This window comes from Anthonomus grandis, chromosome 11, assembly GCF_022605725.1.
Source record: "Anthonomus grandis grandis chromosome 11, icAntGran1.3, whole genome shotgun sequence".
In the NCBI taxonomy this organism is placed as follows: Eukaryota; Metazoa; Arthropoda; class Insecta; order Coleoptera; family Curculionidae; genus Anthonomus; species Anthonomus grandis.
In genome coordinates this window covers 29,171,265-29,188,765 of record NC_065556.1, presented here as the reverse complement: position 1 = coordinate 29,188,765, position 17,501 = coordinate 29,171,265, and the positions used below count along the sequence as shown (strand labels likewise).

Here is a 17,501-nt window from a genome sequence, read left to right as displayed (position 1 = left end):
GCACTTTGAAAATTCGCAAAAAGTCACTTTTCGACCTCGTTTTTGAGGCCAAAAATGGGCTCCAAAAATGCGACATCTCAGCTAATATAAGAGCTACGACCTTGCAAATGGTCTCGTTGGATTCAGAGTGACGAAACTAAGACAAAACCGTTGGAACTTTCCCGTTAGGGGCTACAGAAGCCGAGATATCGACCTCCAAAGTTTGGGATTTTTCATTTTTCGTGTATACCCCCCCGTATCGAATTTTTTCACCAAAAATTGATTTTTTTCGAAATCGAACTAACTATACCAGCGGCTTCCTCTCATCACCCTCATTACGAAAACACCGGGTTATAATGGGATTCGAGCAGAACTAACTGAATGAGAGCACTTTGAAAATTTGGAAAAAGTCACTTTTCGACCTCGTTTTTGAGGCCAAAAATGGGCTCCAAAAATGCGATATCTCAGCTAATATAAGAGCTACGAACTTGCAAATGGTCTCGTTGGATTCAGAATGACGAAACTAAGACAAAACCGTTGGAATTTTCCAGATAGTGGTTATAGAAGCCGAGATATCGACCTCCAAAGTTTGGGATTTTTTATTTTTCGGGTATACCCCCCCGTATCGATTTTTTTCACCAAAAATTGATTTTTTTCGAAATCGAACTAACTATACCAGCGGCTTCCTCTCATCACCCTCATTACGAAAACACCGGGTTATAACGGGATTCGAGCAGATCTAACTAAATGAGAGCACTTTGAAAATTTGGAAAAAGTCACTTTTCGACCTCGTTTTTGAGGCCAAAAATGGGCACCAAAAATGCGATATCTCAGTTAATATGAGAGCTACGACCTTGCAAATGGTCTCGTTGGATTCAGAATGATGAAACTAAGACAAACCCGTTGGAATTTTCGCCATAGTGGCTATAGAGGCCGAGATATCGACCTCCAAAGTTTGGGATTTTTTATTTTTCGGGTATACCCCCCCGTATCGAATTTTTGCACCAAAAATTAATTTTTTTTTGAAATCAAACCAACTATACCAGTATGTTATTTAGGCCCCATAGATTACGAAAACACTGGGTTATAACGGGATTCAAGTAGAACTAACTGAATGAGAGCATTTTGAAAATTCAGAAAAAATCACTTTTCGACCTCGTTTTTGAGGCCAAAAATGGGCACCAAAAATGCGATATCTCAGCTAATATAGGAGCTACGACTATAATTTTTGCGCGGCATTTTTTAATTTATAGGAAAGTCCTTTGTTTTAATACTAATTTTTTTTTACTAGTTGTTAATTTGCTTCAAGTTCGGGTCCGACCCCGGGTTCCACATATTTTAAATGTGACTTTTTAATTAATAGGCAGTGCCAAAATTATTTAGAACAGCAAAATTTCTCAGTATATAAGGAGGAGAAGGAAAACCATTTTACCTTCGAGCCTTGCGCCAATGAGGACCATATTTTAACTTTAGTGGCCAAAACACCACAAATTAGACGACGAATTGTTAATTTTATTAATTGATGCCAAAAAACCTCTACAGGATTCGAGAACCCCCTGATTGTAATCAAGGCATAAAAAAAAGTTGAAGCAATAATTGTAGGAGGTCAAAACCGTAAACACCGAAAACTCGAGTAAAAATATAATGTCATTCTACAGATACCCATGTCTCTAGCTAAAAGTCACGGATAGGCTTGAAAACCTCACGTATCCGTAATTAGGTACCAATGTCGATTTAGGTTAAGCCTGCAGTAAAAATCACGCATTTTTATATCAATATTCAAGATCACATCAGAAGAAATAAAGATACAGAGGGCATACTTTATACTGGAAGAACATATAAGTAAGCAGGCATTACAATAAACAGCGTAGCAAAAACTGATAAGGCAGTCACGCCACACATTTGCGAAGTCGGGCTCAAAAGCAAGAACCGATGTGTCGCATTATATGCGACGCTGGTAGCGAACGAGTCTCAAATGCAGAAATTACGAGTAAATAAATCGGAAAATTTAAGCACTCTCTCAATTTTATTAGCACCATTTCAAAGGCATTGGATAAGAAAAAAATAGTGGTTGTAGTATTTAATGATTTAAAAAAGGCTTTGGATTAGGTTAGTTGGGATTTATTATTAAAAAAATTTGGGGAATTGGGTCTGGGATCAATCTTTTCAAACCAATCAAAATGATTCATAAATTTATGAATAATAATTTTTGAGTACATTTATTCGCTAAATTCACATCATTAAATTTCTAATCATTTTATTTAATTTTGTAATATGACAAAACTCAAATGCGTAGGGTATCTTACGACTGTTCAGTATTTGTTGGTGCAATTTATTTGAGCATGTTCTTTTACGATTGGATAATCGATTCATGTTAATATTGATTTTTAGGACAATTATTTGGTTCTATCAGGGATTACAAATTTTCCTTTTAAATTTTGAAAATGAGATTGTGTGAATTTATTCGCTAAATTCACATTCAGGGGGTAAATACATACATTTTTGCAATTTTCTTTAAAAATTAATTATATTTCTAAGGCGTTTAACTTTAATAGAAGTTGGTGGATTTATATGGTAAATTCACATTGAAGGAACAAACCGACAATTACATAATTTTTTCCAAATTTTTGACGAAGCTCCAGAGCGCTTTGAAAAAAGTCAAATCGTTCCCTTTTTAACCAATCCCAAACATTCTCAATTGGATTAAGGTCCGGTGAGGTAGAGAGCCAGGGTAGAAGATTGATTTGATTTTCCTCAATAGCGATTCGTACAAGCCGTGCTCGATGTGGTGGGGCATAATCTTGTTGCAACAACCAATTTGGGCCCATTTCGCGTAAATATGGAACAACTTTAGGCAGTAGTATATTATCCCTATAACTTATTCCAGTCATTGTATTTTCCACAAAAATGAGGTTCGTTTTTCCGTCAAGTCTAATGCTTCCTCAAAACAATAGTGATCCACCACGTTGCCTTACTACTTCCCGGACATGACGCAAACGACTTTCATTTCATTCCTCTCTCCAGACACGAATTCTACCAGAATCAGGATAAAATGAAAATCGAGACTCATTTGTAAAAAGAACTGTGGCCCATCTTTCTTGATTCCAATTAACATGTTCTTGGCACCACGTAAATCCTGCACCTTGATTTCCTAAAGTTAACCGAGAAACCCTTAGGGATCTTCTGGCATGAAGTCCTCTCTCACGCAAACGGTTTCTAATAGTTTGACCTGAAACCTCGACGTTATGCACTCGTGAGAGCTGCTGAACTAAAACAGAGGCTGTGACCGTGGGATTTCTTTGAGTTTGCAAAGTTATAAAACGGTCTTGGGCAGGTGTGATAACTCGCTACGGGCCTTGATGCCGTTCTCTAACATCATTTGTCTCTCCATATCTTGTCCACAAACGGTTAATTACACTTGGAGATGTATCCAAAGCTCTTGCAACGTCTCTTTGACTTGTTCCTGCCTCAAGCATTTCCTCTCGAGTTAAATGTCGTCTTTCCATTTTTATTGAATAAAAACTAAATCACAATTGTTCGGTTGGAACCACAGAAAATGCGATATTGCGTTAGAATTTAAAAATTATAATCTGCGTTATTTCGACAAAAAGTAGCAAAAAACGCTGTTCTAGCATGATTTTTGTAACCAAATATTTATTTTACTTCGTTGGTATCTTAATATTAAAGGTAGTATCTATTCCGTATGAAAATATAAATATATAAAAATTTATAAGGCGAAAAAAACTATTTTTCTAAGTGTTCCTTAGACCATTTTGATGTGTGTATTAACGTAGCATATAACCAGTGTAGTTTTACCCCAAAAAAAATTACTGAGCATTTAACCACTGTCCTTAATAGCCTGAAAATTTGACTTAAAATGTTTCAGTGTGCTTCTACCTTAAAAATTTTGACAAAACATGTACATAGTGGACTTTTACCCTAAAATCTTGACAAACCCTGTAGCCAGTGTGCTTTTCCTTTGAAAAATGTGACTTAGCATGTAGCCATTGTGCTTCTATCCTAAAAAATCGTTTCTCAAAAGTACGCACTAATTACACAAAAGAGAAAAAAAATCGTGGTCAGAGATAATAGGCTTCAATTCAGCCATTAAAGAGTTTTGTCAAAGATGAACCTATTTATGTCATATTCAGTGTAAAATTGTCACGTCATTCGGCGCAGCCTCGTTTCCCGATTTGCGAATAACATATTCGGAGCGAAAAATTGAAGAAGTTAAATCGGGCTGCGCGACGCAAAACAGTTGCGAATCGACGGGCGTCGCGACGCCTCCTTTACCTTCTCTAACTCTAGTTAGTCGCGCTTTGCGCTCTTTCGATTAACGACCCTTCTTATTCCTTTTATTATAATATATTAATATCGAAACTTCAGAGGAGTTTATTAAATAATTAAATCCGTTAATCGTGAATGAATTAATTTAAATGCTGGTTTGTGCGTGAAGGGTGAAATTTGGAAAGTACTGGAAGTTTGACTGGTTCACACATTTAAAAGTAAGCAAGGCATTTTTTTTTTAATAAGTATTAAGTTTTATGATCAGTATTTAAGTACATTCCACGCAATTATGTTATAATACACAATAACATAAGTCGTTTATAAAGAATGTAATATAGAAGCTTATCTATCCCTTTTAAGTTAAAAATAGACATTCCTATTTCACGAACACGAAGCATTCCATATCGCGTTGCAAACAAAATTCCTATAATGGAATATTATTAATGTACCAGTGACTTCAAATACCCTATAACAGTCGAAATAGCTTTTGCCTTGGGATAACGTACATTCGTACATATGGATATCGGGTGCGCGAAATATGAATTGAATCCGAGATCGAAAAGCATCAAGCATTTTTTTTTTTAAATTTTATTTGGAAAAGTAGGTCAATTTTACGTCTTTTTTTTTAAAGCGTTTGCCATCGTCAAATTGATACAATTTTCTTTTTATTCCAGGCAGTTGAAGACAATTTTCTCCACTTCTCTTTTGAACTTTCCTTTGGCAGTTCAACGCTTGTTAAAAACAACAAAGTATCGAATTTTTTTTCACGTGTGTGAAAACTGTCTTTTGTTTTTTTTTTAAATTTGTGGCAAACCTGTTCCAGGTGAATGAGAATTCAGCCCGGTTAATTCGTCCCAAATATAAAAAGAGCAATCAAAAGTGTATATACAGGGCGTTTTTAACCTTTTTCTATGTTCTAAACTTCTTAAATTTTACACTACTCTTCGATAAATTGTAGATTATTTTATAATTTTTTTACTGAAAAAAAAAACGTTATAAAAGTAAATAACTTTATTAAGATAATCAAATTTAAGCGTTATGGCTTATTCAAAATAACAATTTTTTATGCGAAAACCATGCATCGGGCGAAAAATTATCAAGAGACCAAATACGCTCTAAAAGAATAACAGAATGCAAAAAATATTTTTTTTACTAGAAAATCCAGTGGCATACCCTTTTTTTTCAAGAAAATATTCAGTTCAAAGCTCACATGAACGCCACTGCCGAATATAAAAAATTAAATTGTGTATAAAAGATGGATGCTTAGAAACTATCTTTCAATTTTTAGAAAAACATCTACAAAGGTATCAAATCTATCGAATTATGACAATACTAAAAACACCCTGTATACTTGAGAACAGCCTGCACTATATATAATTAATTATCCCGTCTATATACAATATAAATAAATATTTAATAAAAACGAACATATGTGGCTTAATGTGTACATAAGTGGCCATCTGGTGTTGAAATAAACATAATCGTCTTTGTTAACATAATCTGAAAAATGTACCCAAGACACTTCGTGTAAATACATCTATTAATTATTGTAAATTTAGGGTATAATCAATTTTTAAAAAAGGCAACCGCCTATAATAAATATATCAAAATATAAAGTCCAACGAAAATCCGTTAATTTCTTTAAAAAATCCAATGATCATAGAATGATGCAAATGTCACCAAAGTAGACCGTAATAGGACCCTTGTCTTAAATTTGTCAATGTAAAGAGCATTTCCAAGGGTCTTCTAGATGAAATTATCTAGTAAATGAGGCAAACTTTATCTCACCCATAATGACGTACAGACTACAATAATATAAGGTGTTCGAAAAATGTATTTTGTATATCTGAATAATTATGAAACATAAAATAGATGGAGGTACCCCCCGGTAGTAGAGAGATACCTTTAAAAAGTCTTAAAGACATTTTATCTCATTTACGACATGAATATCTTAAATGCTTCTGTTTGCAATAATGACTTAATTGAATAAGATCATATACGAATGTTAAGTATTATCTTAAATTGCAATAAAACGAACTTGATATTTACGCATTTACATTACGAGTATAGATTTCATTTGTAAAGTATTTATAAATTATTTATATATTCTTTTAATATTAGAGAGACCAGGCAACTATTCTATGAAAATTTAAAATAAATATTATTATATTACTCCACTTATTTATTAAACATTCAGTTTTTTAAAATACTCAGAAGAACAACTGTTCTTCAATCCTTTTTTTGTTCAGAACTATTTCCTTTTATTATCCCCTGATGATGGACATCACTGTGTCCGAAATATGTGTCGGGTATTTTAAAAAACTGAATGTTTAATAAACGAGTAGAGGAAGACTGGATGATTTTCTTTTTGCTTTAATCTACGACTCCACTGCAAGTATGGACTATTTCTTGAATGTAAATATTATTGTTTCAATATAATAATAGACAATTTATATTTCCTCATAAGATATTACATATGCTCACTTATAGATTAATTAATTAATTAACAATATAAATACAAAGAAAAAAAAATCCATCCACTGAAAAAGGTGCAAAAATGTTTCAAAAAAATTTTTGGAGGTACAACCACATGTGGTCTTTACAAAATGATAGAGTAAGTCCCTGGCTACCCGGAATCGGCAATTACAACATTTTTTAGCAGGGACAACATTTTTTATGGAAATTTGTCAAAAAGATTTTTAATACTTTTTTAAACATACTTCGCGATATCTCGGGAACTAATTAAGATATCACCTTACTTTTTTTTTCCTCAATAAAAGAAATGTTAGCGAAAATAACTGCGGTATTTTTGTTAGTGTGAAAAACTTAGTTTTTTTGTAAAACTAGAAAAATATTTAATATCAACATTTTCGGCATAGCTATTTTCAGTAAGCGAGAAACTTTTTTATTTTAAGATATTTAGCTATACTATCTGCGTATGAAATAAAGCCATAACATTAACAAAGTTTTTACAAAAAAAATCAATAAACTAAGTCTTTTAGTTTTCGAGTTATAGCGGAAAGGATATATATTTTAAATTTCAAGTGATATAATTGCAAATCTTAATATATGTCAAATATTCGATTCTCAATATTTATTTATTATTTTATTGTTACTAGGGTTGTTATTTGCAGCTCCAGAGTTAAATGCCTGGAATAAACTGGAAAATTTTTTAAAATATAATAAATCTGAAATTCATAGAGAAGTATTTGTTAAATTCCTGGAAGACATACACTTTATATGAGAAAGTATGAGGAAAACATTCAAAAACCCTAGACCTACAAAGAGACATAAAAGTGTCTAAAATAAAATGAAAAATAACTCAAAAGACATTTTTAATAGTTTTGAAGCCAATATTGATACCTTCCAGGCATTGTAAATAATTTAAAATGACTGAAATTAATAAAAAAATAACATTGAAAATATGGAAAAAACTATTTCAATTGCCTGAAATAAAATTTATCCAAAAGTCTGGAATATTAAAGAGATCAGACGTTACTTGCATGATAAAGAATTTGCAATACCCAGAGACTTAAATACTGATATAAAATGGATGGAAGATATTTCTTATTTCATTGCAGACATATCAGGTCAATTGTGTGAATTATTTTCGTATATGCTTAACTACTCGTTGAAAAAAAGCTTATGCGACACATTAATACTCTCACATTTCAACTATGGTGACTTTATATGCGGTCCATGCCTTACAGCTCTCGATAAACAAAAAATACAAAGGGTACAGACCGCATGCTGTCGATTGATATACGGAATCAGGAAGCATGACCATATTACTCATAAAATTGTAGAATCTATAACTGTTTTTTTTTTTTTATTTTTTTTTTTTATAACTGGCTAAATATGGAAAGCCGTAGAAAACTACATCTTTCAAATTTTGTGCATAAGCTTCTTAATACCACTAACACATCGAATACTCTTAAAAATAAATTTCTGCCAAGGACAAACATGCATGGACAAAATATTAGAAACAAAACCAAATTCTCCATCCCGTTACATAAAACATCTATGTATAAAAGATCCTTTTCATATAATGCAATCACCTTATATAATTCCATACCTGATAATTTAAAAATATTTATTATTAACAAATATAAATACAAAATGCGTTTGTTTTTATTTAATCAACAAACTCACCATGAATAAGAAAGGATTTTTTTTTCTTTCTTACTAAAGACAAAAAGACACTTAAAATGAGCATGTTGAGGCAATACTTAAAATAAAAGAATAAATAAAAAAAATGGGAGAATAACCAGGAAAAGTGTATCTGACTTGTGTAATAAACCAACCTTATAATATATTTGAAGAATTTATAAACAGGTATTGGCATTGTATGCTGAACTGGACTAGGCTTTGAAATTATTTCAAAATATAACAAAATATATCTTTTGTATCGCACAGTTTGTCGTTGTGTATAATAATTCTTTAAGTAACTCTTTTTTCTTCCTACAGTGTGTGCGTACATTTAAAGAGCTATTCGCTAATAAATTGCATGATATTGTTTTATTTTCACTTCAGAGGGATTAGGTAGGTTAAATAAGAGTAGCCACATGGCTAGACTTCGCCTCTCTTATATCCCTATAGAAATGTATGTATGATAATCACAACTGTAAACTATTTGTTTGTTAAATAAAAGACGTTTATTATTATTATTATTATTATTATTATTATTATTATATGTTCCAGACTTTTGGATTGACTTTTAATTTTATTTCATTCAAAATAAAAAACTTGATAAAGAAACGATCGAAATGCCTGAAATAAAATAAAACTTAAAATACTTGGAAGGTTTGAATAGTAAGTATCAATACTTGATAGAAATAAAAATTACTTGAAATTCATATATATCTGGAAAAATATAAAAAAAATATTTCGACTGTCTGGAGGATACATAAAAATTACATTAAATACTTTAAAAAAATTCAAGTGTCTAAAACTCGAGAAACAACGATGCGGTTCATTTAAGAAAAGCAGAATAAATTTTCCATTTTTCTTTACTGTATTTTCTTAGGCCTTCTTGAATACCTAATTTTTAACTTAGTTCAGGAATTTGAAAAGATTTTAACGTAGTATTTTTAAGGCTTTATTATTTGAAGTTCAATGAATGGCTCAAAATCATAGATGTCCATTATTAATAATCTGTGGACTTTTTGAATTAGTTTTGAATTGGAGGATGTGCACTGTCTAAGACATTAATAATCAATCCACCACGTACAGAAAACAAGAATAAAGCGAACAGAAGGAAACGTCTCGTTACCGCCGTTTCGCGCTTTGAGATAAATAATATCGTGACAAAAAGAAATCAATTCGCTAGCAAACTCTTTGTATATCGGTGTCAATTTATATTTTTCGTATGTATCGGCGATGATTTATATACATCATTTATTGCCCTTGTGTATAAATGTTAAAAGTCTTCATATTTATTTAGACTACTGTTATATCCAGCCCAATAAAAAGAATAGACGTTTTTTTATATCTAAGAATCCTTGATGATTATAATGACATTACATCCTTGATATATTTTAACATAAAAAATAAACATTTCTATAAATTCCAATGTTCATGGAGTCTCTATCTCAGTTTCCCTTATTGGATAAGTTGTTTTTGTTTATTACATGGCCACAATACAATAAGTCTCTTTCACTTTATCCCTTAAAGTCATAAAAACACAGTATTGTCTTAAAAATAAAAATCTGACAAAGGAACAAAAGGTTATAGAGCGGATATAAAATACTTTCCAGACGGTTTTCACGGTCCTTTTCCGAAGTTATTTGCGCTCCACCGTATTAATATTATTGTGCTGCGCGAAGGTTCTTTTTAAAACAATATACATTTACTAGGGCAGAATAGAAATTGAAGTTTTAAAAGCGGCATTTCAAATGCAATGACGACTTTGATGGTCCGTACATATAAATGTAGAGTTCGTGTCAAGGGCAATTTTTGTTCATATTAATTCGACTTTCATAAAGAATTGAGTAAAAAAAAAATGAGAAGCTCAAAGTTCAGTGGTATCTGTTAAAGTTTTAATTACTTTTTCCAGTTTTAATACAGTAGAGTGACTTTGCTATCGATAGAAAGTTTTGTTGTTAAAATTTTGGGACATTTTAATATACAGGGTGATGAATGTGGCATTTTTCTGAAAATTTGGCAACCAATAATGCTCTAACGACTTAAAATATTTTCAACACTGCAGTGTTACCGCTTATTTAGAAAAATGCAAAGACCTTTGATTTTTAAATTTTGATTTTTGAACTTTGATTCCTTGCTTCATTTTGAGCATTTTTCTAATCATACTTCTCTAAAAATCGCAAAAATCAGTAGAAGTAATATTTTGAAAATTTTTGCACGTATTCCTAGGATAATTTAACTGAAAACTAGTTGAGCGTTTATAAGGAAATTCACAGAATTTTGAAAAAAAAAAAATTTCCAAAAAGTACCTATAACTCAAAAACCTGTAAAAATAGAATTATAAAAATCCTTACACATATTCCTGAAATAATTCGACTAGACACCTATTTCAGCGTTTTGCAAAAAAATTTGAGATAAGGATTTCGAGAAAAAAAAAATTTTTGGAGAAATCGATTTTTTTTTCTCAAAAACCAGTTAAAATGAAATTTTGAATATTTCTACACACATTCCTGGTATAATTGAGCTGGATACTTATTCTAGCGATTTTCAAAAAAAATTAGAAGCTTTTGAGAAAATTTTTTTTTGGAAAACTCAATTTTATTTCCAAGATTTTTACAATATACCCATATCTCAAAAAATTAGTAAAAATTTTTTTTTTTCAAATTTCTACACGCATACTTAAGATAATTTAGTGCTCCATTTAAAAAATCAAATTTGTTGCCATTTTTCTATACAAGGTGTTCCGAAACTATTATGCAAAAATGTAAGGGTGACGGTTGGTACAGCGACTACGCGATACTGGTAGTTTTAGTCGGCCCAAATTTAGAAGGCATCGCTCTACTGGAAGAACTGAAGAAAATAATGTGTTGGCCTACGTAGAGTTTAATAGGCATATTGGATTGAACTCGTGCGTTATCTTTAGATTTGGGAATAGCTCGAACTACTGTTCAAAATATACTTAAAGGCCACAGGCAATACATCTTCTTATTATACACCACCTTCTTCTCGAATACCTATAGGGATTTCTTTTTATTTTAAGGCTACACCCTTTTCATATAATCCTACACCAAGCACTAAACAAACATGATTTTGAGCGCCGAATTTTTGATACTAGCATAGGCTAACGAGAGAAGTTTTGTCTGGTTATTCTATGATACTAGCAATGATTCGCGAAAACGGGGATTTTTTGTCACAGATTCTGTGATGTGCAGGCCTGGATTACCCATGGGGCTAAAGGGGCTGGAGCCCCGGGCCCCGTGAATGACAAGGTAGCTTTTTACGTGCCATGTTTTGCACACTCTTTAAATTTAGTTGGAGAATGTGCTGTTGACGATTGCCTTGATGCTACAAAGTTTTTTAAATTTTGTAAAAATTGTATGCTTTTTTTTGGGTCCTCCACACATCGATGGCATTTGCTTTTAGATAATATTGGCAAAAACCTTACTGTCAAGTCGTTAAGTACCACTCGTTGGAGCTGTAGAGAAGATGCAGCAAAAGCGTTAGTAACAAGCTATCTGCAAATCAACAGCTGCTTAAAAATGATGTCGGATGATCCATCAGAAAAAAAAGACACCAAGTTAGAAGCCATGGGACTTTCTAAACAAATGATAAAAATGGAGACTCTTGTAATGGCAAAATTTTAAGACTTTTTCGGGAAGCTTCCAATATACTTCAAAAGCCAGGTCTGGATTTGTTGTTTGGTGAATCAGAAGTGTTTCCTGTTTCCGAGACCAATTTGACTTGTTTGAAGAAGAAGCCAAAAGTTTACTACCACAGGAAGAATATGAGTATTCTATGGGCAGATCAAACCGACAAAAAAAATACCCGGGCGATAAAAATAAAATATTATTGAATGAAAGAGAATTATTTCGCACGCAGTCATTTTTAGTAATAGTAGATAAGCTGGTCAATGAATTAGAACGACGGTGTAATGCCTATTTAGATTTTGCCCAGTTGTTTGGTTTGATTTCAAAACTTAGCTCTAATGTATGTTTATCTAAATCAGAAGTTGAAGAGTTTTCTGCAAAAGTAATAAGCGTGTACGCAGATGACCTAAACATTAATTTAATAGATGAGCTGGTATTTTTCTCGGAACTTCTTAAATCCTCTTCCGAAAAATATGCAATCCACTTGATCTTTTAGGATATATTTTAGAACACCAATTAATTGACACGTTTCCTAACGTATATACGCTTTTGAAAATTTATCTATCGATACCAATCCAGATACCAGCAAATTGTGGGTCTGAAAGTTCCTTTTCCAAGCTAGTTTATATAAAAAATAAATATAGAGCCACAATGCAGGAGGAACATTAATGTGTAAAGAAATGAACGTTTTGAAGGATTTAGAGTTTAATGACGTAATAGAAGATTTTGTAAAACTAAAATTACGAAAAAATGTATTTTAATATTCCTATTTTCAAAAAAACCATTTCTTTTATATAAGTAATATATATGTAGTGTTATAAATAATATTTTTTGCATTTTATTTATAAGGGGCCCCTTGATCCTTTATTAGCCCCGGGCCCCACAAAACTTTAATCCGGCCATGGTGGTGTGGCATTATCGGAATGAAAATTATTGGTCCTTGTTTTTTTGATGGCACATTAACCGGTAATGTTTTTTTGCATTTTTAAAAAAATTCCTTGCCTATTTTAATGGAAGATTTGACATCGGAAGTAAGACGGACCATGTATTTCCAATTGGACAGGTGCCAAGCATATTTTTCCGGTTTGGTGCGGCATCATATAAATAATGAGTTACTTATTATATTGGGTATTACGTCACTTATAGCAAAAATCAATTTAGAAATTTTTATCTCACACGCTCATCAATTGAAAAGAAGAAGAAAATAGACTTATTCACGTATTTAAAAGAAATATGAACTTAAATCTGTAACGATACCGTTCGATATACCTAATTTACTTGAGGTATAATAATTTTCAAAAACAAAAACAAATTCACATAAATAAAATAAATCTACTTCATTATGAAAATATAAATCAAGTACTTTTAAACACAAATAATAATGATTTTATAAATAAAACTGTTATTAATTTGTCAGATAGAGTTTTATCTGATACAGAAAAACTTGTTCTTTCTAAAGGTCTCAATTACTCCAAAAATTCTGCCAAAATTAAATATCATTTCAGCTATAGAAAACGCAACGAAAGACTTACCAAGGGATCAACAAGATGAATTTAGAATTAGGGCAAAGGTAGAAATTGAAAAACCAATTAAAATTAAACAAAATCTAAACTCTTTAGAATTAAAAGCTTTAAAGACACTTAAAACCGATAATAATATTAAAATACTTCCAGCCGATAAAGGTAATGCTACTGTTCTTTTAAATATTAACACTTATGAAAATAAATTAAATTTAATAATTAATGATGGCAATTATTTTAAATTATCTAAAGATCCTACAGAAAAAATTGAAAGACAAATTTATAATTTACTTAAAAAGCATAAAAACCAATTTTCTAATATTGATAGATTTAAATTAACTCCACATAATAGTAAATCACCACATTTTTATGGTTTACCAAAAATACATAAAATAAATGTTCCTTTAAGACCTATAGTTAGTAGCATAAATTCACCTACTCATCCTCTTGCAAAATATCTTTTAAATATCTTAACTCCATACACTAATAATTCTGATTCTTACATTAAAAATTCTCAACACTTTTTAGAAAAACTTTCTACAATTTCTTTTAACCCTCATGATCTATTGGTAAGTTTTGATGTTGTAAGTCTTTTTACTAATGTTCCTGTTGGCAAAACTTTAAATATTGTTAAAAATAAATTACAGAATGATAATAATTTGGCAGAAGGTATAACACTAAGCGTTAATACAATTTTAGAACTTTTAACCTATTGTGTAAAAACTACTTATACCACTACTTATACTTCCAATACAATAATGAATTTTATCAACAAAACTTTGGTATGGCTATGGGTTCTCTTCTTTCACCAATTTTAAGTAATATATTTATGGAAAATTTTGAATTTGAAATTATTAATACATTTGATAAAAAACCTAAAATATGGTGGCGATATATTGATGATATTTTTTCAATATATCACCATAACGAAATAGATCTTATAAATTTTTTAAATTACATTAACTCAAAAGAATCTACTATAAAATTTACTCTTGAAAAGGAGGCTGATGGTCAGCTTCCTTTTCTTGATATTTAAATTAAAAAGGATTTACAAAATTTTGAAACTAAAATTTACCGTAAACCAGCTCATACTAATAGATATCTTAATTTTAATTCTAATCATCCAATAATGGTAAAAAAAGGAGTGGTAAAAAGTTTATATGATCGTGCACACATTATTTGTAATAATCAATATTTAACAACTGAAAAAGATTTTATTAAAAATATCTTAATTCAAAATAATTATCCCAAAGAATTTTTAGAAAATTGCTTTAAAGAGTTTGATAATCCACGTATAAAATTGAATCAACCACTTTTTACGACAAATCTTATTTTACCATTTATTCCAGGTTTTTCTGATAAAATAAAAAGAATTGCTAAAAAAAATAATAAAAGAACTATTTTTAAATCACAAAACACATGACGATACTTATTAACAAAAACTAAACCTTTCAATGAAAATGAATTTAATAAAAATGTAATCTATAAAATTCCTTGTATTTGTGGTAAATTTTACATAGGTGAAACCTGTAGACCATTACCAAAAAGAATTAATGAACATAAATCTTACATAAAAAACAATGATTTTCAAAAATCAAAAATTACACAACATGCATTCGACAATAACCACAGAATAGACTGGAATGCTTCCTCAATTTTAGCAAAGGAACCAATTTCAAAATTACGTAAGCTAAAGGAAAGTGCATTTATAATATTAAATGAAGATAAATGCTTAGCTACTTGTTCGGTTGATTTTCATAATACATGGATTCCTTTGCTAAAGAGAGAAGTAGATCAGGGTATTCTCAAAATTAATTAATGATTTAAAATATTTGATATTCATGTATTTTCTATGATTAATTTATATTAAGATCACACCCCTTTAATTTTTAAAAAAGTACCCTAATCTTTTAAAATAGTTTGTCAAACTATTAATAAACCGTCAAATCATATAAAAAAGTATATAAAGTATTTTCGAATTAGGAAGAAATTTTTATGAGACTGCATTACTGAAAATTTGAAAGATAAGTATATTTTATTTTTAATTTAATTTAATTTTACTTTAATTACCTTGATAACGGTAGTAGATATAACTACCGAAACGTTGGTTCAAATTAGGTATTTTTTAAAAAAGTAGGTCTTCTTGTTGTTTTTTATCGTTTTTTAATTGTAATATTCATAACAAAGTTAGGTAGGATATTGAAAAGAAGAAACGAGCTCAGAGATTAATAGATTGAACCTCAGCTCCTAGGTATATAAAAAATCTATTATACCCCAAGTAAATTATTGTATTTAAAACTTATTGAACTTAAATTAAATTAAGTATATCGAACGGTATCGTTACAGATTTAAGTTCATATTTCTTTTAAATACGTGAATAAGTCTATTTTCTTCTTATTTTCAATTGTTGAGCGTGTGAGATAAAAATTTCTAAATTGATTTTTGCTATAAGTGACGTAATACCCAATATAATAAGTAACTCATTATGAATTTGTCACAACAATACAGATTTTACTTAAATCATATAAATAATTACTTTCAAGGGCGTTGGATCGGAAGGGGGAGTTTGTATCCTTGGCCGGCCAGGTCACCCGATTTAACATGCCTAGACTTTTACTTATGGGGTCGTTTAAAAGATATTATGTACCAAACTCGACCTACAACAAGACAGGATATGGAAAACTGAATCCGTGGTGCAATAAATGAAATATCAGCTGCTGAAATCGAAACAGCAGTTTCATCCACCCAAAGAAGACTGCGGAAGCTTGTTTGGAATGTGATGGAAAGCAGTTTGAACACCTGTCGAGGCATTAAATACCAAATATGTTTGGGTTTAAAATCGGTCCTTTTCAGGACCATAAATTAAATATAAAAAGAAATTCGTTAATAAAATTATTCGCCTTTGCCTCGATGCGTAAAAAACTTTAATTCGCTATAACTTTAAAACGAGCAAAGATATCATCGTGTGGTTTTCACAATAATTTTTCAAATTTTATTTACTTTTTAAATAGAATGTCAAAAATATACCATTCAATTTGAATTTTTAGAGCAAAATGAAAAAAACTGGAATTAATGCAAATTGCTCTCTGGCGCTTTTATTAGAAACTATAGAGTAGTGATGATATCAGACTTTTAAAGCAGCTACATTTATCTAGGAAATTAATTTTGAATTGCTAAAATCAAATAAGTGGTTTAGAATTTACAGTGGTGAAATATGGAACTTAAAGATAATTTCCAGAATTTTTTCATGACCACTTTTATAATAATAAAAAAATTCACAATGTCGCCAGATGTACAGGTCCTGAGATACAGCCGCTTGCCTCGCTTATTTGGCCGCCCTGTACATAGTTAATTAAGTATGATTAATGAGTGAAAAAAGTTTATTTTGGCGAGATCTCCCTACTCTCTCATTCTGGCACAATAGTTTCGGAACACTTTGTATAAGCAGCATTGTATAAACGCTCCAGTGCTGAAAATAATTTTTTTTTTACAACCATTTTTCACACTTATATAACATTAATTTGTCAAAGTAAATGTATATACTCGCTATAAAAAAAAGTACACTTTAAAATTCCAAACCTCATCTCGCCGATGAGATTTTCCCCTTAAGCTACGAAAAACTTTTCTATTTTCCTCATTTGTCACCCGGTAAAAATTTGTCAGCTTTTATTCCTTGCAAGATGAATGTTCGTAGCTTCTATATATATACCCTAATGGTTACAACAAAGAGTAGAGACTAGTTGAGAATTTATTTTACAATAAAATGACAAAAAAGTCCAAAAGCATAAAATAAGCAATACATCATTTACTTCCTAAAACTTCTGGGAAAGTTTTCACGAAGTAGTAGCTCGTATCAATCATTTCTAATGAATCCAGTAATAAAACACCAAACTAAAGCTACAGTAAACTATTTGTGTTACGTAAC

The 17,501-nt window shown here is 30.7% G+C and overlaps 1 protein-coding gene across 2 annotated transcripts in view; it reads left to right on the top strand.

Moving 5' to 3' along the window:
* Positions 1–4,256: 4,256 nt before the first annotated feature.
* LOC126742241 (neuropeptide F receptor) overlaps positions 4,257–17,501 on the top strand; it is a 67,736-nt gene continuing 54,491 nt past the window's right edge. For both annotated transcript variants that reach the window (XR_007662511.1, XM_050448866.1), the window contains exon 1: positions 4,257–4,484. The gene's annotated coding sequence lies outside the window, so the exon portion shown is untranslated. The remainder of the gene's footprint in view (positions 4,485–17,501) is intronic.